Consider the following 27,212-nt stretch of genomic DNA (forward strand, 5'->3'; position numbering starts at 1 on the left):
TGTGAGTTATTTACTAACTGTGTAACTTTAAAAGTTAATTATTAATGTGTAAATACGGTTGCTTTGTGATTCATTGTGAAAAGACATAAAGCACTATATTCTCTTTCTGTGATCTTATACAATTTAAAAAGTAAATACTGCAGCATAAAGTATATATTTTTATTATTAAAACAACTCAAATGAGAAAATTTAGTTTCCCTTTTGTGTGAGTACACCTATGAATAATTAACTCAGGAAAAACTGTAGGGTGTTCTCCTAGTGAAGGTATTACCAAGCTTGATTATCTATTCTTATGGAAGACATTCAACAAGAAGCAAAATAACATAAAAGTTTCTGTGCAGGATTCCATTTTGGTTTTCTATCACATACATAATTTGCTGTTTGATTTTGGTATGTAAGGACTATGATTTTAGTGCTCTCTGTATAAATTCTTTTTGATTCAATAACATAATTAGATAAATGATAATCAAACTTTGAACATGAAATTACAAAAATGTACAGTGAACTCAACGTATTCTGCTCTACTGTTCTTCCTAAATTTGGCATTCATTTGACAATAATCCACACATATTCATAAAATCTCATCATAGATTTCAATACATAGTCACAATACATAGTCTCATAGCCACTTCACTTAAAGACAATTGTGTGTGTGTGTGTGTGTGTGTGTGTTATTGGTGTTGTTAGATAGATGCATTCCTAGGTGTTCTTATGGATGGTAAAATATCAGAGACTTAAAATAATTATTCTCTTTCTTTTTACCTATGTGGAAGAAGGAAATTGGATTCTACTGTTGCAGGGCTCTGGTGTTAGACAAAAGTTAGTTTGGTGAAATACAGTATAACCATAGGATAGTTTTGGCCTGTATATTTATTTGGCACTAAATATCCACACTATAATCTATTAGCTGCAATCAACACAGCCATTTTGGTTTTCCATAATATCCAATACTTTCCTTTTGAGTTTGCTATGTTAACAATTTCCATGTTAGAAACTAAAGCATAGTGTCTTTTCCATACAATGCTTGATAGAAAATGTGCTCATTACCTTGCTCATGTAACTGTAACCCTTCTGTACAGTATTTTTACAATAAAAATATTAAAAACATAACTTTCATTTGGTGCAAAAAATAATTCTTGGATAAATGACAAAAATCAAAACCTGAACAAAGAGATGGTAGTAGGTGATTATACATGTTGCTGTCTATGATTATTTGAATTCATATGAATGATCATTATCATCCTTCAAACTCCTTATATTTCAGTTTCTCGAAGCCATGATGTATGGAAAAAGAAAATTTCTTTGCCTAGAAACTTATAGGGGTCTACATAACAGTATGGGATCATTAATAATTATACTTTGCCTCACCATTCCTTTTTAGTGTTGTACATCACAATCCTTTAATTTTAAGATATCTGAAATTGCTACCCATCAGCTGGCTTGGAATATTTATCTATATGAATCACAAAGATAGTATTTGCAGCACTGGGCCACAAAGTGACCAAAGCTTAAATGCTTGACTTGAAAGTCTAGCAGTTCACAGTTCAACCTCTGAGGCCTATTGCTCCAAAATTTAGAAGGAAGAGAGTCTCTGCCTAACTGATCATGCGTGACTCAGGTTGAAACCTTAATTTTGTGGACTTTAGTCCACATCACTTGGAAGCTATTGTGATACTCAGTCTCTAGCAGAAGTGAGTAGCAGAAGGCAGCATCTGATTGTGTTCCAGCAATAATAATAGAAAACATGGATACTGTGACAATTCTCTGGCCTATTGTGTCTTATACTCTTATCCCTTAAATGCTTAGTGGATCCATGGAACATTTTTGGTGACCAGGGCTTGCAGCTTCTCTTCTCTGATTCCTCTAAGTTTCCCATCTTCTCAAACCTCTTCTTTCTTCTTTTTCTAGAATTTTTCTACTTACATGATCCATCATTATATCACCAGCTTTGCTCTCCATTATATCTGCCCCAGTCACTCTCTAGAACTCTCCAACTGGCCTCTTATAACTATCAATGGTATTGCTACTGCCACTGCCATCATGGAACTGCTTCCTCCATCTTCTCATCAGCTCATGCTACTTTACTAGTGAGAAAGATCAAAAGTGGGCAGATGATTTGAGAAAAAGCTTTAAAGAGTCTGAAGGTTGAAACAGGAAGATTTCTCTTTCTGGATGTGAAAGTGATCTAGAAAAGGGGCGTGGCTAGGACATTTTGATTAATCATGCAGACCTTCACGCAAATGATGGACTGAATTTTCACCAATGATAGCACCACCCTACATAAAAATTTTAAAAAATACTTCACCCAAGTACAATGTACTTCTTCAAACAATTGAAAAATGATGCTTGCACCAATTACATGCCTTCAGCTAGACCACCAGGGAAAGTGCTCCCTCTCTGATATAAGTGGAAATTGTTGTAGAATCATCTAGAGTTCATCAGATTTATGATGCACAAACTCAAATGTAAGCTATTTGAAACTGTTTGAAACTGTCATAGCTGGGAAGGTTGCTTCTTGGATTCCAAGTTATGCATCATCAGCAAGCAAACATGGTTGCAGTATCTTTAGCTAAAGAAATTTATGGAGCCGGGCGCTGGTGGCTCACGCCTGTAATCCTAGCTACTCAGGAGGCTGAGATCTGAGAATCGCGGTTCAAAGCCAGCCCGGGCAGGAGAGACCGTGAGACTCCTATCTCCAATAAACCACTAGAAAACCGGAAGTGGCGCTGCAGCTCAAGTGGTAGAGCGCTCGCCTTGAGCTGAAGAGCTGAGGGACAGCGCCCAGGCCCAGAGTTCAAGCCCCACGACCGACAAAAAAAAAAAAAAGAAATTTATGGAGAGTTCAAAGACGTTGAGCTGGCATAAGAACAGTCTGGCTCAAGGCTTGGCTGCAAGTTATTTTCTATCACACCAGGAAAGGACCCAATGGTTGTCAATTAGAAAGCCATATTATCCAGCCAATAACATTTTGACTACTTAAACAAAAAGTAAGCACTAAAATGATGTGATTATTATAAAGGAGTATTATTAATATTAACAGTGATTTAACAGTATTTAACAGTTTTTAATGTGCTTTACTCTTAATAAAATATTCCTAGAAAGACCTGTGTTATCATATATACCTCAAGTTTCGCTTCATTTTCCAAAAATAGTTGAAAGTGTTAATCCAAATATGATCCTGAAGCTATCACCTCATTGACGTTTTCTCTGCCATAGAGTTTCACCAAATGTGACATTCAAGCAAAAGTTTATAACACAGAATTTATGGAACTGATGCCTTCAGTGAAGATGATGTCTTCCCTTTAAACAGACTTTTTTTAATTTTAATTTTTATTTTTTGTGAACATGCTGTACAGAGAGGTTACAATTACATGGGCAAGACAATGCATACATTTCTTATCAAGCATTGCAGCCTCCTCCTTTGTTTACCCTTCACATCCCTTCCCAACCTCCCCCCCAGCGCCCCCACCCAATACTTCCCCCGCCACCAACGTTGTAAAGTTCGTATTCGACATGACAACTTGGACTTCTCATTGTTGCAACAGGTCTACCTGTATCCTTAAACGACTTATCTCCTCCACAAATTATACCGAAATCAAATATAGTGAAAGCAAGGGTTATATTGTGGGGGAGGGACATACAAAGCAACAAAGAAATAATCTTATAAATGCATTAGAAACAAATGCATGAAAGAAAAAAACATTAAAATACATATCTAAGGGTTCATTTTCCTAACATCACATTATCTGACCTTTTCTGCTTGACTCATACATATACTAGATATTGCAAATAAGGGAAACCATCGGACCTATGTTTCTTTGGGCTTGGCTTACTTCACTTAAGTCTTTCTAAGTCTTTCCAGTTCCTAACAAATGGGGCAATGTCATTCTTTCTGATGGAGGCATAGAATTCCATCGTGTATATATACCATATTTCCTTGATCCATTCATCTACTGAGGGGCCTCTGGGTTGGTTCCATATCTTAGCTATGGTAAATAATGCTGCAATAAACATAGTTGTGCTGGTAGCTTTAGTGTGGTCTTGTTTGTAAACATTTGGGTAAATGCCCAAAAGTGGGATTGCTGGGTCATAGGGGAGCTCTATGTGGAGTCTTTTGAGGAACCTCCATACTGCTTTCCAAAGTGGTTGAACAAGTTTACACTCCCACCAACAATGAAGTAAGGTTCCCATCTGTCCACATCCCCTCCAGCAACTGTTGTTGTTAGAGTTCTTGATTTTTGCCATTCTAACTGGAGTGAGGTGATATCTCAGTGTTGTTTGGATTTGTATTTCTTTTATGGCTAGGGAGGTTGAGCATTTCTTCATGTGTCTATTGGCCATCCTTCTTTCCTCTTCAGAGAAGTTTCTCTTTAAGTCTTTAGCCCACTTATTTATTGGGCAGTTGAGAATTTGTTGTTGGGGGATTTAATTTTTTTCCAAGTATATTTTAGATATGAGACCCTTGTCTGTTGTATAGCTAGTGAAGATCTTCTCCCAATCCTTGGGCTTTCTATTGATCTTGCTAGCTATGTCCTTTGCTCTGCAAACTTCATGCAATCCCATTTGTCCAACGTTTCTTTGATTTGTTGTGTTTCTGGGTCTCTATTAAGAAAATTTCGGCCTGTGCCAAGGAGACCTAGGGTTTCTCCTATTCCATCCTGTAATGTTTTCAGAGTGTCTGCTTTGACTCCGAGGTCTTTGATCCATTTGGAGTTGATTCTGGTACAGGGTGATATATAAGGATCTAGCTTTAGTTTTCTACAAGTAGTTAACCAATTTTGCCAGCACCATTTACTGAAGAGGCTCTCTTTCTTCCATTCTATTGTTTTAGCTCCCTTATCGAAGATTAGATGGCTATAGGTCTGTAGGTTCATTTCTGGGTTTTCAGTTCTATTCCATTGGTCCTGAGGTCTGTTCTTATGCCAGTACCAAGCTGTTTTGATTACTATGGCTTTATAGTAGAGTTTGAAATTTGGTGTTGATATTCCTCCAGCAGTGTTCTTTCCATTGAGGAGCGTTTTTGCTATTCGAGGTCTTTTATTGTTCCATATGAATTTTTGGATTGCCTCTTCTATTTCCTTGAAGAATGAGCTTGGAATTTTGATAGGTATCGGGTTGAATTTGTAGATAGCCTTGGGAAGTATTGCCATTTTTACGATGTTAATCTTTCCAATCCAGGAGCATGGGAGGTTTTGCCATTTTCTAAGTTCTGTTTTGATTTCCTTTTTGAAGATTTTAAAGTTTTCAACATAGAGGTCCTTCACTTCTTTGGTTAAGTTAATTCCTAGGTATTTTATTTTTTGTGGGGCTATTACAAATGGAGTTGCTTTTCTAATTTCAGCCACACTTTTCTCATTGTTGGCATACAGAAAAGCCATTGATTTTGGAGGGTTAATTTTATACCCTGCTACTTTACCAAACCTTTAAACAGATTTTTAAAAATATTTTAGGTCAATTAAAACTGGATTTTAAAAATAAAAATCAGAAAGAATAAAAGGAGATTGTGAGGTCAATGAATTTTCCTGATATTATTTCAATTACGTAAATTTGACTGCTTCTTATTTTGCCTACAATAAAAATTAGACTAACAGGGCTAAAAAACTAAAAGATTTTCTGGAAAACAACTTTATAATGGGGAAAATAATGGGGAAAAAAGAAAAGGGCACTTGATTAAAAAAATAGCTATTACTAATTATTACCATGTAATAATTTCAAACATTTAATAAAGGGATCAAATAATAATCAAATATAAAAAATTCAAAATAGTCTTGGGTCACCCCCCAAAACTCAAATTTATTAACCTGTAGCAACTGAAGAAACATGTGTGCATATTATTAATGATTCATAAGGTAAATAGCAGATTGATGTCATTAGGGCTTAACCAAAGGAAATCCATGAATTTATAGTTGAACTGTGCTTCTTTACCTTTATTATCTTACCTAGTAAGTTTCTTGAGGAAAAGCAGTTTAGTACATGACTGAGTACATAGTAAATGGCTCAGAAATTGAATAATGGACAAATGAACTTCAGAACAAAGAATCTGCATTGGTAGCTGAATGTGACAAATATGACCAGAACATCAAATACCCACATGTCTGGGCTATTTTTAACCAAGTGCAAATAATATTCTACCAATGTAGTGTATTTTATAAGAATATTCTACTCCTGCACAGGTGATTTCATAGAAATATAGATGCAAGTATTACTATGGTAACCCCATGTCTAGCTGGAAGAAACTAGCATGACACTTATTCCAAGTATTCATTTGTTGTTTTGGAATTGAACCCAGGGCCTCTTGCATGTGAGGCAAGCACTCTACTACTGAGCGACTTTCCCAGACCCTCACCATACTGTTTTGTACAACTTTATTTAAGAATTGGTATTTCTTTTCTTTCCTTATTTTTTTTAAAATCTTATTTGTTGTAAATGAGATACTGGATGATGGAGTAGTAGCTAATACCTTTAACCTAGGTATTCAGGAAATTGAAACATTAAGAAATGGAGGGACAAAGTTTGAAGCCAACCTGGGAAGAACCTGAGAAACTATACCTGCAATGAACCAGCACAAAGCTGGTCTGGAGGCATGGCTCAAGTGATACAGTACCACCTATGTGCAAAAAAGTCACGCAATTGAAAGGCCCCAAGTAACTGCAAAAGTAAAATAAAATAGTGGATGAGAAGAGGAAGAAGGAAAGGAGGAGGAAGAGAAGAAGGAGGAGAAGAACTTGAATACAGGTCAAACCTACCTTCCGAAGAAGAGAACTACATAAGGCATTAAAAGGCAAAAAATTTTGAGATCCATACATGGGTGCTGGTATTGTGAATGTAGATAGTCATTACTATGTAAATCATCACTTTCTAAAGTTGCGAGCTTATTAAAACAAATAACTTATTTTGGTAATTAAATGTACATGATTCAGAAGTTACTTGAAGTTCATTTTCATCTTGCCATCCTGTTAGTACAACCAGTGAAGTCAAGTAAGATTTGATACTTGTAGATTATTGTACAGAGAAATTCATTTTATTTTAGTCTGTTGATCACTTATAATAAAAATACTCAATCATCCCTGTATAGAAATGTATTATTTCATCTGAAACAGTAAGCAGTTCCAAAATATCCATATGAAATCATAGGGCAAGGAGCAGAATTGTAACCAGTTCATCAAATGAATTTAGTAACCACAGTTAATGACTAGGACAATTGATGCTGCAGATTGATCACTTTTAATCCTATCTCTACCACTTGCGAATTTCTCTTTTAATTTCCATTCTAGTTTCCCCAGGTATAATAAACTAAATGGCCTTCAAGTTTTATTTCTCAGCTAATATTAATTGGATCCACTAGAGAACATATTAAAAATGTTCAACTTTTTTCTTAAAAGATCATATTTAATCTGTAGCCCTCCTCCTCTATACTGAGCAGGAGAGACGTTGTATATTAGCCATTTGTGAGTTGACCTCCCCCATCCATAATCATAAAGAATTCTAGGGGGCTTTCTTTAGTCCAGCCATTTAGAATATTATTTATGTGTTCATTTTTCCAGACATCTTCCTGATGTAAGAATTAGAAGCATCTGTAAAAATCTGAACCTGTCCCTTAGAGACTGAACAAAGCCTGAGGCCCCATTGTGCGAAATTCACTCTCCTTGGGAACACTGTTAGATATTTCACATAAAGACACTCTCATTCAAATATTAACAGGCTTATGTACAGGAAATACTGCCAGTTTGGCCTTCATGAAGTTTTCTCTATTCCTGAGGTAATGTTCACTTTTTAAAATTAATTTATTTTATCTTCAAATGCTGTACAAAGGGAATGCAATTTAAAATGTAAATTGATGTGTACAATGCATTTCCATCAATTTTACCTTCTTCCATCAGTTTCTCACTTCCTTTTTTGCATACATATAGCGAGTGTCGGACCTGTATGAGTCCCTGATCCTTTCAATTTATCCATCCCCCACTGCATCCCCACTCAAATCATGTTTCAGCTTCCTGATATCCATTTTGCTAAGCTGTCAGTTAATTGTTAGAATGACTGACAACATATTTCACTCCTACATATACTATATTTTAGTGAACTTGATCATGATAGGCAGAAGCCCTTGTATGTGCTTACATGGGAAGTTGTATTCTAGGTCTAAAACACATATATGAGAAAAGGCATGCAATCTTTGTCTTACTGGCCTAGTTTATTTCATTCAATGTCCACTCTTGTATTTCACTCTTCACCCCTGCTCTACCCCAAACTGGATTTTATCCATTTCTACATAAATATCTAGTTTGGCATAAATTAAATGTTTTCTCTCAGAAATCTTGTGATCACATCCTCTAATTTTAGTTTCCTTTGTATTTATCCAGCACTCATGTCTAACTGCTATGTATTTGGGACATTTGTTATAATACATTCTATTTTTGCATGATATATTTATAATATTACACTTTCATTTTGTGCCAAGTACTTAATTTTATGGGTTTGTGAATTCATATGGAATAAATTCAGGTTGTAGCCATTTACTACGTATTTGACACTGGATAATGTACTAAGTTACACTAAGCATCATTTTCTTACACCAAAAATATGAATTAAAATAGTGGCTAGCACTCAAGGATGTGTTAATGATATATACAAATATATGTGTACATACATGTATACACACACATCTAGACATATACACACATATATACATATATACACACGGAGGTATGTGCATATACATATTTTGTAATTAGCACAGTGCTTGTCCCAAATAAGTGTTAACTATATAATAGAACATTAAAAGATGAAAAACATTACTTCATTTTGCAAATATGCTTGTTTATTTAGCTCATTTCTAACAAGAAAACAGTAAGGGGCAAAATGCTGTACACAGGACTGGGTGTGGTGATACATGACTGTAATCTGAGCTATCTGAGAGGTGGAAATAGGAGGATCAAAATCCAAGCAAGGCCAAGGTCTCAGTGAAAGAACCTACCTAAAAAATTAACTGAAACCGAAAGGATTGGGAAATTGGTTCCACTAGCAAAGCACTTTCTTAAAAATGTGTGAGGCTCTGAATGCAACTCCTATTCTAAAAGTAAGTTTTTCTGTTACACTAGCTCCATTCTTGTATTTTTCTGAATGACCTGGAAAGCAATTAACAAGTAGGATAGGATAGCCCTGCATAAGTCAAACCCTCTACTCATTCATGAGATTATGTAGGAAGTACCTTGTGATATATCATAAAAATACAATGTCTCCCTACAGCCCAATGCAATAATAATGTTGCCATTTGTATTATGATCATAATAATGCATCATTCATTCCTGAGATTTTACTAGGTTTCAAGTTTAAACTTACAAGATGGTTTCATTATTTACATTTTACAGTAGGAAACATGATATTAAGCAGGTTAAATAATCATTTCAAATTCACCCAGACAATAAGGGCAAAGTGGACATCTGAGACTAAATACTATATTTCTGCCTCTATAATCCATCTTCTCAATTTCCTAATTCGTTAATGTCTGAACATCACCAGGATGAAATAACATGCCCATGTCCTCATGTTAGATTTATTTCTCTAATTTCTGTACACTATAGCATCTCTGTGCTGCCTAACTCATATTCATGTTTGTAATTTAAGTTCCTAAAATACTTAGTTTGGTTAACTGGAATATAGCATTCTGTCTTCAAAACACTAAAATTGCTTTTAATTCTGCAAAATTATTATACATCAATTTTATACTAGTACATATGGTTCAGCTTGTAATTTTCCATTTGCTTTGTGTAATTGTCCCTTCATTTTATGCTTTGAATTTAGGATAAGCTTCACCTTGTCTATAAGAAATTAGAAAATATGTTTTCTACCATAAGCAGGACAATGCCCCTTACAACCTATCATACTTTCATGGACCCAAACTACTCGTTTCCAAATGCATTACAGCACATTTGTTTCCAGTCCCTCTCCCTGCACATGATGGACTGATTACCTGAGTAGAGTGTGCATTCTTTCCAGATCTCAGTGCTTGGCCTTTAGTATACTCCCTATGATTGTTCCTAGATAATTATCAGTAAATATAACACTTTCAATTTTCTCCTACACTTACAAATAGCTTCACTACCATTTAATAAAATCATGCATACTATATTTCAGTATTCTGTGACATTATTTACTATGATATAGTTCTCTCATTATCTAATACCTAGACACATTGTGTCTAGGGCATTAGGAGTCTAATATTTCATTCACAGTGATCACCATTTCACTTCTAAGATTCAAAGCAGTCTATTTTTTGCTAAAAGAAGCCTCATCTGCTAAAGGAAGCCTCATTTGCATAAATATTAGATTATTTCCTTTTAGTAACTTGAGTAGCAAGGAAAGTTATCCTCATAGGTTTAGTTTTTCTAAAACTTCCTGACAGTATTGATCCAAGCACTGCCAGATGCTTTCTTACATATAAACTGTAGGTGGAATAATAAGGGTTTATTTTAAATCATTTCTATTCTAAATATGTTTCTTCTTTTTTTTCTTGTACAGAACAAAGAATTGAATCAATTCCAGACTCTCTGGAGCCAGTACAACTTAGGGAAATGGTCACTATGAAGTAATGGATTTTAATATTTGTAATTCATTTAATCAACTGTAATTATTAAGTCTACTTAAGGAAATGAAAAATGACATATTATTATCTGTAATAATCAGGATAGGGTATACATCAGAATGCTGAGTATATGAGCAGTAGGGCTGGTACTGAAATGTGGGAAGTTAACCTTGCCCTCTGTTTGGCTTGGCACTAATTTTTTTCATTCTTTTAGATACCTCTTCTTCCCTTTCTTTACTACCCATCTTGGAGGTGTTGTCACCACTGATGACACAAAGACTAGAAAACACAAGGTTAACCCTTTTGTTAGGTGAAATTTCCATGGACAGAATATAGGCATTTGTACTAAACACCTGTAGTGAGGTGGGAACAAACACCAAAATGGTCATTTGTAGACACTTGCCAATTCAGAGAGGGTCCATTCCCCAAGAGAGTTGAAGGAAGAAGTGGTATTAAAGCCCAATATGAATTGCAATGTAAGTATTATCTAACTTTAGAAGTACTGGTCTAACATCAAATACAGTGAAAACAGGGGTTCTACCATGGAGGAGAGACATACAAAGCAACCAAAAAATCACGTGGTACCTTACAAATATGTTAGAAACAATAGTAAGCAAGAAAAAAAAAAACACTTGTGTCCTTATCTTGGGGTTCATTTCACTTAACATCATCTTATCTGACCATTTCTGCTTGTCTCAGACATATACTAGTTATTGCAAATAGGGGAAACTATTGGTATAATTTGGGGAATGGAAGGATAAAAACAAATTGTTTAAATAGAGATACAGGTTGATCCATTGAAACAATGAGATGCATGGGGCTGGGAAGGTGGCTCAGTGGTAGAGTGCTTGCCTTGCATGCATGAAGCCCTGGGTTCGATTCCTCAGCACCACATAAGAAAAAAAGCTGGAAGTGGTGCTGTGGCTCAAGTGGTAGAGCGCTAACCTTAAGCTGAAGAGCTGAGGGACAGCGCCCAGGCCCAGAGTTCAGACCCCACAAACGGACCCCAAAAACAAAAAACAAACAAAAAAAATGAGATGCACAAGATGCTATGTTGAAAAATGAACTTTACAATTTAGGCGGGAGGTGGGGGAGTGTAGTTGTGGAGATGGGAGGGAAGGGAGGGTAGGGGAAAACAGAGGAGACAACAATGCTTGATAAGAAATGTACCCATTACCTTGCTCACGTAATTATAACCCCTCTGTACAGTATTATCAAAATAAAAAACTTATTTAAAAAAGCACTGGTCTATAATGGTTGAATCCATAAAGAAGATTAACATGGCATAATTTGAAATTAGAGAAACTGCTTTCTAGAACAGCTGTGAGGCAAGGAAGAGAGGAACCTCAAGAAGAAAGGAATCTCTGCTGTAATATATGAAGCAGCGGGAGTCACCTGGGGTACTACCAGTGGAGAACTGCAGTTCAAGTGTAAGAGCTGCTTTTATGCTTTTATAGGCACAGTGGGGCCTTAGGGTATCTGCTGCATTTAGAATGGCCTGACACACCACTGGACTTGTTCCAGGTTCTCATCTGTGTACTATCATCATCTGTACTGTATTCCACTACTCATTACTTTGGCTTTGCTGAAGCTGAAGCCCAGTACAGAAATAATAGAGTAATAATGAATACATATTCATTATTATCACTATATTTATAACCTTTTTTTACTGCATTAGAAATTGAACCCAGAGCCTCACGCATGCTAGCAAGCATTCTACTAATAACCAATAATCCTTTGCTATTACTATTTGTTGACTTTAGGAAAAAGATTATTTTCCCAATTTCATTTTTCATGTATCTCTATTAAAATTATTAGAAAATATAACTTAAGTGAAGAAGTGTGCAAATTATCACTCAAATGCCAATTATATTCTGGAATCAAAACAAAGATGAAAATGTGGAGCTAATGAAAACATAAATTACAGGGTGTGCGGAAAATATATAAATGATATTCTGATACTCTCAACACTAATAAACATAGCCAATCTAATATAAAGTCGATGTCTCCAAGGCCAATTTAGACCTTATTTTATATTCTATCATTAACTTAGCAGAAATAATAAGTGTATGAGATATTTACCCCAAAGTTCAGTTTCAAAGATTGCTTCTATTTATTTTTCCATGTTAAAAATTATGGTTCTATGACAAACAATAGTGAAAGCAAAGTAAAACACACTTGATTTGGCATGTATTCCCAAAAGTATACATTCATTGACTGATGTATCTTATTTTCCACTAACATATATATGTGTGAGTGTGTGTGTGTGTGTGTGTGTGTGTGTGTGTGTATTTTCTTTCTTTTCTTTTTGTCTTTCTTTTGCACATTAATTTATTTTATTTTAATAAGTTTTTAGTGTGAAAACACTATACAGAGGGGTTACAGTTACATGAGCAAGGTACATTTCTTATCAAGCATTATTGGCTTCTCCTTTGTTTTTCCCCTACTATCCTGCCCCTCCCCACTCCTTAACTACATTCTCTGCCCTGCCCCCATGACCTAAATTGTAAAGTTCATTTTCAACATACCATCCTGTACATCTCATTGTTGCAATGGGTCAATCTGTATCCCAATTTAAACAATTTGTTTTTTCCCTTCCACTCCCCAAATTATACCAACATCAAATACAGTGAAAACAGGGGTTATACCTTGGGGGAGGGACTTACAAAGCAACAAAAAAATCAAATGATATCTTATAAATTTGTTAGAAACAATAGCAAGAAAGAAAAAGCCACTTGTGTCCCTGTCTTTGGGTTCATTTCCCTTAATATGATCTTAACTAGTATATGTACACAGCTTGAAGGAATAAGAGAAACCCTAGGTCTCCTTGGCACAGGACCAAATTTTCTTAATCAAGATCCAGAAACACAACAAATCAAAGAAAGGTTGGGCAAATGGGATTGCATGAAGGTGCAGAGCTTCTGCATGGCACAGGACATAGCTAGCAAGATCAATAAAAAAACCCACAGACTGGGAGAAGATCTTCACTAGCCATACAATGGACAAGGGTCTCATATCTAAAATAAGCTTGGAACTCAAAAAATTAATTCCCCCGATAACAATTCCTCAAAGAACCAACCGCCCAATAAATAAGTGGGCTAAAGAGAAACTTCTCTGAAGAGGAAAGAAGGATGGCCAATAGACACATGAAGAAATGCTCAAACTCCTTAGCCATAAAAGAAATGCAAAGCAAAACCACATTGAGATTCCATCTCACCCCGGTTAGAATGGCTATAATCAAGAACTCTTTGTGTGTGTGTGTGTGTGTGTGTGTGTGTGTGTGTGTGTGTGTGTGTGTGTGTGTTGTGTGTCAGTCGAGGGACTTGAACTTGGTCTGGCTCTTCAGCTCAAGGCAAGCACTTTACACCTGAGCCACAGCACCACTTCTGGGTTTCTGGTAGTTTACTCTTAGATTTTTCCTGCCTGGACTGGTTTCAATCCTTGATCCTCAGATCTCAGTCTCCTGAGTAGCTAGGATTACTGGCACCTAGTTTCATATTTTTGTATCTAGATTCAGAAATAATAAAACTGGTAAACGTAGGATTTTTGTTGCTTTTATTATTTGTTGAGATAAAGGAACCTTTTGGTTTGGATATTGCCATAACTCACTTTTCCTGTATGTTACAAATCATCCAAATTAAATTAAAAATAAATTTGTAATGTAATAAATCTAAAAATATGAAATAAATAGTATATACAGATATTTCATGTCTTTTATTACTTTACAAACACACATAAAATGTATACATATACACATATGTATAATATGTATAGTAGCAATTTATTACTATCAGTATATCTTTAGAAGTATTTTTTGCTGTGCAGAAGATTGGACCAGGGCATGCTAGGCTAGCATTCTACTATAACAAGTATAATAGCTGATACATATTCCATTATTTATATACACATATAATAGTATAATTATAAATAATTATACATGAATATATAATAAAACAAATGTATAATAGTTATGCAGATGTATATGTTTTTTAATTGTGGAAATGCCATATAGAGGGGTTACAATTACATGGGCAAGATAATGAGAATGTTTTATATATATATGTATTAATATATATAGAAAGGAAGAGAGAATCTATATCTTCAAATAAGCTTTGAAAAGAAGAAAAAGTATTACTAGGATTTGCAAATAACTCAGTAGTTTCAAAAGATATATTAATTTTATTTTTTCCAAGAGGTATGTCCTATAAATAACTTCCGGCATGTTATTTTAAATGCAAAGCTACAGAAAATGTTTGTAAAGAATTAAGAAAGTTAAAGTAAATTTCCATTATGAAGTTTGTGGTGAGTAACCTGAAATGCCCCACAGAAGTGATAATAGAATTGTAAGATGCTGCGTGGGTTACGGCTCAGTGGACTTAGGGTCCAGCATCATTTCGCCTTTGTGTGGTTCACTTAGACTGGTAAGGCTTCTCAGATGAGTGAGTTAATTTTATCTATTATAAGACTGCCAGCATTTCACACTGGAAAAAATGAGAAAGACAGACATTGCAATGATTTTATATAATCTCTCATTATACCTTCTTCTCCTTTTAACACAGAGAAAAAACTTTTAGCCTGAAGGAAATGTTATAAGGAATGCAGGTATGCGTTACAGAAACACTTTCTAAAAAGGCAATTGGCAATTATTTGATACCCAACTCTGTGTTTCTTTGCTTTTTGTAGTTAAATACGTTAAAAAAACATTTATTCACCAACACCCACTGACATTCATTGATGCACTGATGTGTGGTAGTTAATTTACTTTTCTTTAAAAGAATTAGCTCATGCATTTCTCTCAAAGATATTATGAAGCAGATACTACTATATTTGTATTACATAAATTACATAAATTAGAAATTTAGTTTAGGAACTTATTGCTGAAATTTAGTTCCAGTTCATCTTATTGGCTGAGGCAAATGAAAGCATTCCCTGGTGATGTTGGAACACTTAAATGGAAAGAAAAACGTTTAATCATTTGTCATTACCTCTTGGAAATCCTGATATGCTCACTCCAAGGTTTCTTTGTAGAAACAATTCATAAAATGCCTTTTAAAAGGCGGTATTTTCATATGGGATAGGGTAAGATGGGGAGAACCATGAAAGGGTTGACATTGAACAAGAGGCAGTTTTTCTCCAGTCGTGGGGCTTGAACTCTGGGCCTGAGCACTGTCCCTGAGCTCCTCTGGCTCAAGGCTAGTGATCTACCACTAGAACCATAGCTCCACTTCCTGCTTTTTCTGTGATTAATTGGAGATAAGAGCCTCATAGACTTTCCTCTCCTGGCTCAGATCCAAGTCTCCTGAGTATCTAGGATTACAGGCATGAGCCACTGACAGTCAGTTTAAGATGCATTTTACTCATTATCTGTCTGGTTGAAGTTAAATCCCTTTATATAACTAATTAAAATAAAAATAAAAATACACACACACATGGATACACAGATTTCTTTTTCAAAAGTTGCAGAGTATCTGAAATAATTATAGTTACTTCTACAATCCTAAATTATTTCATTTCCAAAACTAAGCTGATCTTAATCTTACGATTTTTCCAAATTTATCTTAATTTAATCTTAATCTTAAACTTTTCCCAAATTTCATGACATTAAGACCAGATTTCAGTTCCAGGTCTCAATGAACTCCTTATTAATGAAACAACCTGAGGAACAGAATTTTCATTCAGTTATATAGGTTTTTGTTTAAGCTGGATAAATCATACTTTTATTTTAGTGGTATCATGTTAGGACATTGAATTCATCGGAATCCCACTGTCTCTACCTTCGTCCATTAAATGATGCCATTTGTAGAGTTCTCCCTAACTTCAGAATGTGTGATAAACAATCCAGTTACATTCATGAATTTCAGTACTAACCAATGTGCAAATGCCTCCTACACAAGAATATCCATGAAAAGCATATCCTTGTGTCATTTCTAATCAAAAAACTGAAACTTTATTGTCTTACTCATATTCCCAACCCCTCCCTGTATTCTCACTCTGTTCTGGCTCACCTGACTTGTTCAGTCCTTACTGCTAAGAAAAGAAAGGAATAGGGACATGGCTCAAGTAGTGGAACACTGGCCTAGCAATTGAGGTCCTGAGATCAATGCCCAGAACAGTCAAAAAAACAAAGGAAGAAAAGAAAAGAAAAATGAAAACTTCTAGTGCTGCTAGAAATTTTTTTTAAAAACCAAATTGAATAGAAAATAAATAGACAAAAATAGAATATGGAAAATATTTAGCTTGACTTATCCATGCCAAAGTATATATGCATAAATTCATACATGCATATATAAATATGTACACTATAAATATATACAGTTTTATTCATCAATTAATAATAAAAGGCAATCTATATCTACAAAATATAAGTGCCTAATAAAAATGCTTTTATGAAATACTTTGACCCTAATAACAGATGTTAAAAAGAAAGCTTTCAAATATAATGGCCATATCACTGTACTTCTTATTATTTATTTGAATAAAGTTGACTGGAAATTAGTTAAAATCATTGAATTTGAGATTAATGCTATTATACTATTCTCTGATTCTACTTTAACTTTTACAGAGTTGAAAAGGAAATTGGGAGGTCCCAGCAGAGGGAATGAGAAGATCTGTTTGTTCCTCTGCAGGGCACAGCAGCCTTGAAGATGGTATTTTGATGACTGTTGACAAAGCCCAGGTACTGTTACTGGCTTTCTCCTTCTGGACTCTGGACTACAGAGGTCCACTGAGAACAGGTCCTCTTCACTACAGTGTGAAAGGCTATCCCACATTCTTTAAAGCTACTAATACACACTTAAGCCACTCATACCAATACCTGACAAAAAGAGTTGCTAATTTCACTTTGTAAAACATTCCAAAAAGTAAAATGTCAGCTATCAGTATTAATATCTGTTTCTGTCTCTCTATAAAATGCTCTATGTTCCTGAACTTCAAGGAGCTAGTAAATTGAATGGTGAGAATTATGCTTGTATTTTATTAGGAATGATTTCCAAGATTAAAGGTTATATTTTCTAATAAAAGAACTATTCAAATATTGAATGATGATCCCTTCTCCTGGGAATGTATTTGTAGGTCTGACCTTTCCTCAGATTGAAAGACCCTGATGAGTTCCACTGTCTAAAACACAAATACCAGTGTCATCTACACATCAATATGTCCAAAATTAAATATCAAGCTTTGCCTCAAGCCTTTAATTGTTCACAAGTTCTAAATTCATCATATAGAACCACCATTCTTTGCAAATGTAAGGTATGCTTTTCTAATTCTATTTTTAATCCATGTTCTGTTTTCCTTTTTATCTACAGTCTGCTCAATAATTCAACAAATATTTGGCAGATTTCCCAATGTGTGTCCCCTGCTGTTGTGGTCACAACAAAGAAAATGAATAAACAAAACTCCTTAAGTGATTGATCACATGGTAGCTGAAGTGTAACAGATCCAGAAATAAAATATTTAGGCTCATTTGTTGATGTGGTTCAGGCCTGTAGTCCTAACTACTAACTGTGATCTAAAGCTCATGGTTCAAAGCCAGCCCTAGCAGAAAAACCTGTGAGAGTCTTATCGCTGAGTAAAGTATCCAAAAATCTGGAAATGGAGCTGTGACTCAATTGGTAGTGTACTATCCTTCAGCACAAAAGTTCAGCACAGCACTCAGGCCATGAGGTCAAGCCCTTGAACCAGCAGCTACAACAACAAAAAAGCATTTATGAAAACTCAAGCAAGATGGTAGGTGTGAAGTACATGCATAGGTCAGACATAGTGAGGGGAGAGAGACAGAATGTGATCCTCTTCTTATAAGAAGCTGTGCTCTACCATGATTTAACCTTATCCATCTCCCCAAAGACCATGGTGCTAACATCAGATTGGGGGTTTAGAGTTTCAGTATGTCACTTTTGAGAGGACGTAATTCAATCCACATAACCCGTTAGTGTAAGAATGGGCGATTGTTCAATTGTTTATGCTGTGTCTCTTGATGGAGAAAACAGTAATTATTGGCTTTATTTAGGTTATGAGATGGACTGCCACTCCTCTCATGTATTTTAGCCATTAGACTTTGCCCATAGGGTCTGCTTCTAAATAACTGTGCATCTGCCCAGACTTGCCTTCTGGTATACATAGCCAAACAAACAGCAGTCACACCAAGTTGTTTTCTGTTCCCCATAACATAATCTGTCATGGTACCAGCTATGAGTTTTATCTATTCTTTTAATTTTTTTCTTTTTATCTCTAAGTACTGTTCACAATGTTTTCAATTCAACATGCCAATTTATGGGCACAGTGTATTTTAATCAATGTACTTTTGGTCTGTATTTGCTCAAGATACCTTTGGCATGGCATGCCATTACCTCCAACATGATCATTCTTAGTAACCAAGCCATGCCAACAGCAGTGGTTTCAGTTTACATTTGTTTTATCCCAGCATTTTTCTATTAGTATCTATTTTTATTTTTTACTTTAATTTTTATTAATTACTTCACATTTGAGCTCCCATGGAATGATGTGAAAAATTTGTTTGATCTCCCTCTAACTATGATTAGTTATGTGTATAATTTTCTCCACAAGACAAATACTTTTTCTTTATTTATCTACAATCTGTGTGTTTTCCTGCTTCTTCTTAATCCTAAGAGAAATCAGGTCCATTGTGTGTGCAGGGAGAGGGTACGGGGATGTACCTATTTTGGGGCTTTAACCCAGGGCCTGAGCACCATCCCTGAGCTTTTACATTCATGCCTATACTCTACCATTTGGACTACAGATCCATTTCTGGATTTTGATGGTTAGAGATAAACCAGATTGGTTTCAAGATGTGTTCCTCAGATCCTCAGATCTCAGCCTCCTGAGCACCTTCAATTATAGGTATGAGCCACTGGTTCCCTGCTCATCTAGGTCCATTTTAAACTAAGCATACAGCATTAAAATTGAAAACAGTTAAAAACTTGTAAGTTGCCAGGTGTCAATGGCTCACACCTGTAATCCTAGCTACACAGGAGGCTGAGATCTGGGGATTGCAGTTCAAAGCCAGCCTGGACAGGAAAAATCCATGAGACTCATCTCCAATAAGCCACTAAAAAACTGGACGCAGTGCTGTGGCTCAAGTGGTAGAGCACTTGCTTTGAGCTGAGGGACAGTGCCCAGGCCTGGAATTCAAGCCCAAAAAGCTTGAAAGTAATTTCTTTAATAGAATGAAATTGCAGAAAAGAGAATAGTAGTTCTAAAATGCATATGTTTGAGCTGCAATATAGCTAACAGCATCCCTTTAAAGTTTCCTTTCTTTTTTTGTTTTTTACCATTTGTGATTAGAGAAAGAAGTGGACTATTGGAAAAGAAACTTGTTTCCTGAATCAAAGATAGTGGATTCCTTATAAATTGGCTTATATTATGTTAAAAATTTAATTTCTTCCAACAAATAAGGAAAAGAGTGAAGAAATAAATACCTCTGTGGAATATATATAACTATATATCTGTATATCTATTTGTGTATATATGGAGTTAACAAACAGCTTTTTAAAATTTTTCCTTTAGTAGACATTATTTTTACTTAAATAGTCTCAAGTGACAAAAATCTAACAAAAAGAAGAGGAATATCAAAAAAGTGTCAGAAATTCCATTTTTTTTAAAAGTCTTCATTTAAAAAAATTAATTAACAAAAATTTTCTTTTTAACAAGTTTCACTTAGCAAAATACACCCGAAAGGAAATCACAGTAAAAGGCTTTAAGTCAAGGACTCACCAATTCCTACAGTATTAGTATTGTGTCTCAATTCGCAAAACTAACCTGTAAAAAGCTGAAATTCAACCTAAAAGATTTTAAACGAAGGAAATAGAAACTAGAATGAACCAAAATGAGAAATGTTTCTCTTCGAATGAGGGACCAAGCAAAAAAAAAAAGTTCGCCAAAAAAAAGCAATCGGCCCAATCAATGTGCTCCCTGCGGGTTGGTGTGAAGATCGAACATCTAATAGAACTACTGGAAGGGAATGTCACTATCAAAATGTGAACTGCGGAAAGTGGAAGCAGATAGCTTGAGTTTATGCCATATCAGATGCTAGAAGAAAGGTCTGCATGAGAACACTGAAGAGGTAATTCCTTTAATCCAGATTTCACAAACTCAGGGTGCAATTTGGGATCCACAGCTTCCTCTAGTTATAGACTGCTCTCTCCCTGCTTCTCGGCTGCCTGGGAATATTTGATGGAAACTCCAATGCTTTTACAAAACTAGTCATAGCCACCCATGCTGTTCTGACTGGGGTAGCCAGTACAGTAACAACCGCTCACAGACTGGCTGTCCAGGCCTGGGCGGCGGACACCCCCATCCCCTGCATCACCTGCTTGCTGTGTCCAGGGACCATTGCTGGTCCACGTGGTGGAATTCAGAAAGAGTTCTATGTATCTGTGTTGCATGTTGGCCCCGTCTTTTGACATTGCTGCCATTGCTTCTTCGTGAGTAGCAAACTCCACATCAGCCTCTCCGGTCACTCTTCTATCAAGCCCAATCTCAATGTGTACTCTCACAGGGTTGAGTGGAGTAAAAAAGTTGTAAATGTCGTTCTCAGTGGCTTTGGAGGGCAGCCCCCCAATGTGGACACAGTGGCATGTGGTGCTCTGCACGGTGAACTCGCCGTCCCCATATCTATGGTCTTACATGCCCAAGAGACAGTAGCTGAGGTCTCGCCCAAAGAGGTCGGTGGTGAAGCCACAGCCATCTCTGAGCCCGCTGTACTCCTCGTAGCCCCCATAGCCTGCACTGTAGGCGCTGGACCTCATTCGATCCAGGCTTGCCTGCTTCACAATGCCCATGTACCTCCGGGCAGTGCCAGGCTGGTCATAGAGCCCTAGGCGTGGCACAGACATGAACTTCAGAGGTGGGTCTGAGTAGGACCTAACTTCCTCCTGCCTGCTCTTGAACACTTCACTGTACCGGTGCCCTCTTCTCTCCTTGTGCTTCCCCAGGACCCTCTCAGCTAACTCCTGTGAGGCAAACTGTACAAAGGCCTCCCCTGTAATCTTGCCCTCTGGGTCCACCTGCAGTGTGTTCCCATCGGGCACAATTTCTAACCCAGAGAAGCACTGAACGATTTCTTCTTTGGTGCATCCAAACAGGAGGCCCCGGAGCTGCGCGAAGCCATGGCTGGCGCTGTCAGCGCTGTTGGACCGCTGTGCGTCAACAAGCAATCCATCTGGGTTCTGTGAGACTTGAACACTCGATGCTTTCCCTGTCTTTATTCAGGGCCAGTTTTACATCATCTTCAGATTCAAGTTCAACAAAAGCCCCACCACTGTGCCTGCCTTCCCTAGTGTAAATGAAATGGACTCCTGCAACCCACCGTGAATGGTGCAGTCAGAGAGGACGTTCTGCACATCATCAATTGAGCAGGACCTGGGCAGGCCATGGAGTTTGACCACAAAGCCTTCACCTGCCTCAGGGTCCAGCATCATGGACACTTTGCAGGACAGATGTCACACAAGCTTGGGTAGATTTTGTAGCTCAAACAACCACAGATGCCTTCAGTGGGAGATACAATAGATGGCAGATTGTTCTCCAAGGAAGGTACAAGAGGTCTCGGTTTTCATCAAGCAACAGCGGATGACCGTCAGGAAACTCCAAATTTCACCCAATGCTTTAAGAATTCAGAGGGCTCTGAGGAAAGTCCAGGTGCATCTGCTTTTTGTTCTTATGCTCGGGCTCGGAGCCCCACGCTCCCACTCTCACATCCCGAACCTCGTCTGCGCTTGGAGCACCTAGAGCTCCATTTTTCATAGAAAGAAAACTACACACAAGCAAGCATACAAACAGATCATTTACATAACCTAACATCAGTACCCTTATACTATTTGAGGAAACTGACAATTCGTTGGTAGAAGACACAAACTAATAGTGAAAATCCTAATTATTCCAATGAAGGGTATTTTTTTCCTCTAAAAGCAAGGCAATCAAATTATCCTACAAAACATTCCTGTAGGTGCATGTTTTTAATTCAGTGGTATAACTAGTTTTCATCAATGAATTTCCCCCAAAGGGAACTCATTAAGAGCATCTATCTCCTGAATAGGCATTGTATTTTCTATATCTGAGGTCATTTCTTCCAAAAATTCCATCCTTCCCTCACCTCTTCTTCCATTAATCCATTCTGTAGATATGAAGTCCATCAGAATAAAGGCTAGTCAGTATTTTTTTAGTATTTCCTAATGTTAGTATCTGATTATTTCTTTTTCCATAAACCCTATTCATACCATCAGTGCACTATATTATCTGTTGGAGATGGGTTTGATACACCAACTAAAATTATGCGGAGACTTGTTCAATTTTCCTTATCTACTCTACTCATGACTCAAATGATTTATGTACTCTTAAATTTCAGGAATTTTAGCTAAAGAGATAACTTTCCTCTTTAGAAATGTGACTAAAATAGCTTTTACTGCAAATAACCTATCTTCAACCATGATGTAGCTAACTTTTCTCTTTCTCTTTCCCTTCCTCTGTGTGTGTGTGTGTGTAAGATTATTTTAAATTTTACAGTAATGATGATGTACAGAGGTGTTACAGTTAAATAAATCAAGTAATCAGCACATTTCCTTTTTTAATTTAAATTTTATTATAAAGATGATATACAAAGGGATTACAGTTACATAATACAGGTGATATGTACATTTCTTTTTGAATAGTGTTACCCCTTCCCTCATTTTCTCCCATTTTTCCCCTCCTGACCCTCTCTTCTAAACTTTTAAAGTTCATTTCCATGATGCTGTCTACTGAGTATCTCTGTTGAATTGTTTCACCCCTTGTCCCACCATTTCTATGATTCCCCTTCCCTTCCTCAAATCAGATAAACTTATATACACCTCCTACATTTTCTTTTGAACAGTGTCATCCTCTCCCTCATTTTCTCTTAGATTTCCCCTTTTGACTCCAACCCCAAGTTATATACCTCATTTCCAACATAGTGTCTAGTATATTTTACTGTTGAATTGCTTCACTATTTGTCTCATCATAATCAAAAAACAGCAACAAGGGGAAATAAACCAAAGAAAAAAGGAAAGAAGAAGCAGCAGCAGAAGCAGAGGAAGAAGCAGAAACAGAGGAGGAAAAGGAGGAGGAGGAGGAGGGCATTAAAAACAACAGCAACAAAGATAAAAACCTCTTGTATCCCTATCTTGGGGTTCATTTCACTTAGCATCATCTTATATGGTTATATGTATAATGCTTTTGAACTTTACTGCTTGTCCTAGACATATACTAGTTATTGCAAAAAAGAGAAACCATGGGACTTATGTTTCTTTGGGCCTGGCTTACTACACTTAATATGATGTTTGCCAAGTCTTTCCATTTCCTAACAAATGGGGCGATATCATTCTTTCTGATGGAGGCAAAGAATTCCATTGCATGCACATACACACACACACACACACACACACACACACACACACACACACACAATATACATATACATACATCACATTTTCTTTTTCTACTGAGGGGCATCTGGTTTGGTTCCATATCTTAGCTATGGTAAACAAGGCTGCAATAAACATAGTCGTTCTGGTACCTTTAGTGTGGTCTTGTTTGTGATCATTGGGGTAAATGCCCAAAAGTGGGATTGCTGGGTCATAGGGGAGTTCTATGTGGAATCTTTTGAGGAACCTCCATACTCCTTTCCAAAGTGGTTGAACAAGTTTACACTCCTCCCCAACAATGCAGTAGGGTTCCCTTCTGACTACATCCCCTCCAGCCTCCAGCATTTGTTGTTATTAGATTTCTTGATTATAGGCATTTAATTGGGGTGAGGTAGTATCTCAGTGTTGTTTTGATTTGCATTTCTTTTAGGCAAGAGAGGTTGAGCATTTCTTCTTGTGTCTATTGGCCTTTTTTTTTTTGGTCCGTCATGGGGCTTGAACTCTGGGCTTGGGCGCTGTCCCTACACTCTTCAACTCAAGGTGAGCACTCTACCGCTTGAGCCACAGCACCACTTCCGGTTTTCTAGTGGTTTATTGGAGATAAGAGTCTCAGGACTTTTCCTGCCTGGGCTTGCTTTGAACTGCGATCCTCATATCTCAGCCTCACGGTGAGAGCCACCGGCACCCAGCTTTCTCTTTAAGTCTTTAGCCCACTTATTAATAGGGTGGTTGTTTCTTTGAGTATTTGTTTTTAGGAGATTTAATTTTTTGAGTTCTAAGTATATTTTAAATATGAAACCCATTTTTTTCCCATTGCATTTTTGTTGCCGTTGTTTTTATGTACTTATAAAGTACTATGTGATTTTTTTTTGTTTCTTTTGTATGTTCTTCCCACATGGTATAACTGTATTTGATTCCAGTGCCCTGAATCTTGTATATACATTTTTTCTGATTGGGGAGGAGAAGGGAAATAACAAAATGTTGAAATAAGGATACACGTTGACCCATTGTAACAATGAGATGTACAAGACACTATGTTGAAAACGAACTTTACAACTTGAGTAGGGGAAGGGAGAAGTTGGGGAGGTAGGGAAGGGAAGGGATGATAGGGGTAATATAAAGGAGGAGGTAACAATGCTTGATAGAAGTGTACTCATTACCTTACTCACATAACTGTAACCCCTTTGTACAGTAGCTTTACAATTAAAAATATACATTTAAAAATACTGAGAAAAAAATCCTCCCTCTTACATGCCTTGAAGTTCATTTTGATGAGCATTGTTTCATATAATCATATGCACATAACTCTTGAGCCCTTGCAATCCTCTCCTAGGAATATCCTTTTCTCACTGTGTGAGTATTTAGACTTCTTTTTACAAATTAATCTTGTCCAGGTATAATTATTTGTCTTTTATTATCCATTGGGTTTACCTGTAGATTTATAGAGATATTCTAATTATAAACCATGCAGCCTAAGTTTCTTTGGGTCTGGCTTACTTTGTTTCATATAATATTTTCCATATTCTTATGAATGGGATAATATTATTGTTTCTATTGGAAGCATAAAATTCCATTGTATATATATTATATATATATTCATATTTTTTGATTCATTAGTCCACTGAGGGGCATCTGGGTTGATTCCATATGTTGGCTCTGGAATAAACATGGTTGTTCTGATGGCTTTAGTGGGGCTTTGTTTGTGGTCAATTTGATAAATGTCCAGTAGTGGGACTGCTGGGTCATAGGGAAATACTTTGGTTAGTATTTTGGGAAACCACCATATTGCTTTCCAGAATACTTGAACAAATTTACATTCTCACCGACAGGGTAGTAGTATTATTCCCTTTTGGCATCTGTTATTGTTAGCTTTCTTGAAAATGGCCATTCTCCCTGGGATAAGGTGGAACCTAAATGTTGTTTTGATTTACATTTCTTTATGGCCTCTTTATGTGTCTATTGAGCATTTGTATTTCTTCTTTAAAGTCTCTCTTTAATTCTTTAGCCCATTTATTGACTGGGTTGTTGTTTAGTTGTTATATTTCCTCACTAATTCCTGTTACATCCACCAGTACTTTCACTGCATCTGCCTCAAAGTTTTATGATGCATATGTGACACAGATTCTTTGTGCACATTTCCTTCCACTCTGATCTTGTCATTTATTTCTAAAATTTTCAAACACATTGCTTCAAAGAAAACAAAGACTAGAAAAGAAGAATGAAAAAATTTAAGCCACACAATGAAGTCATATGTAATTTGTTTTCCTGATAAATGAATATTAATGATGTCTAATTACTCTTTGCATAGAAAAGAGATTTCTGGGTCATACTTGTTTCCTTTTACCCTCCACCTCCTGATTCTTCTTTTTCTCTTACATCCTTGACTAATGTCAGGTTCCTTATTTCTCTCCCATTTCTCCAACTGTAGAGTATGACAATCTGAATACTCCTCAACCAAAGAAGTTGATTTAATTATAGTTTTCTTCCCTTTCAAATCTACCTGCTTATTGCTGTTTATTCCAGATTCTTTACCTTTACATACATATTGACATGATGACGAATTTCTCTGTAGGTACTTGTGTACAACTTCTTATATACCGAAATAATGCTATGAATTTGTTTATTTTTTTATCTTTTAAATTTTATTGTAAAGATGCTATACAGAGGGGCTACAATTACATGAGTAAGTCAATGAGTACATTACTTGTCGATCATTGTTACCCCTTCCCTTCCTTGTTGTTGTCCCCTATCCTTTCCTTCCCCCAATTACCCCCCTCCTCCCCACCTTACCCCATCTCCCCAGCCAGAAGTTGTAAAGTTCATTTCCAATATACTGTCCTGTGGTTATCCTTGTTGCAATAGGTCATCCATTGTCCTTCTTTCAGTGTTTTGTTATTCCCCTTTCCCTCCCCAGATGTATATAGTGTGTGTGTGTGTGTGTGTGTGTGTGTGTGTGTATACATATATACATATGCATAGACAAGATGCAGGGTACAAAAATCAAGTACAATGACAACAGAGGATATGCCATAGAGGAAAGAGCTATCAATTTTTTAATTAGTTCTTTTTAAATAAAATCCACTTTGCAATAAAAAAAAGAAAATACAATTTGCAAACACAGAGGTTCAGTCTTTTCTATCATGTACCAGGGGTTCCAGTAAACACTTTGTACCATATACATGCCACTACAGTAAAATAAAGACTAGTTTCTTTGTTCCATTTTTTTTTCTGTTTTTCAT

The 27,212-nt window shown here is 36.4% G+C and overlaps 1 pseudogene; it reads right to left on the reverse strand.

The window, feature by feature from the left end:
- Nucleotides 1–20,700: 20,700 nt before the first annotated feature.
- On the reverse strand, nt 20,701–22,263 carry LOC122112409 (annotated as a pseudogene).
- Between the last annotated feature and the right edge of the window lie 4,949 nt (nt 22,264–27,212).

This window comes from Dipodomys spectabilis, unplaced genomic scaffold (assembly GCF_019054845.1).
Source record: "Dipodomys spectabilis isolate Male_0828 unplaced genomic scaffold, ASM1905484v1 ptg000094l, whole genome shotgun sequence".
NCBI lineage: Eukaryota > Metazoa > Chordata > Mammalia > Rodentia > Heteromyidae > Dipodomys > Dipodomys spectabilis.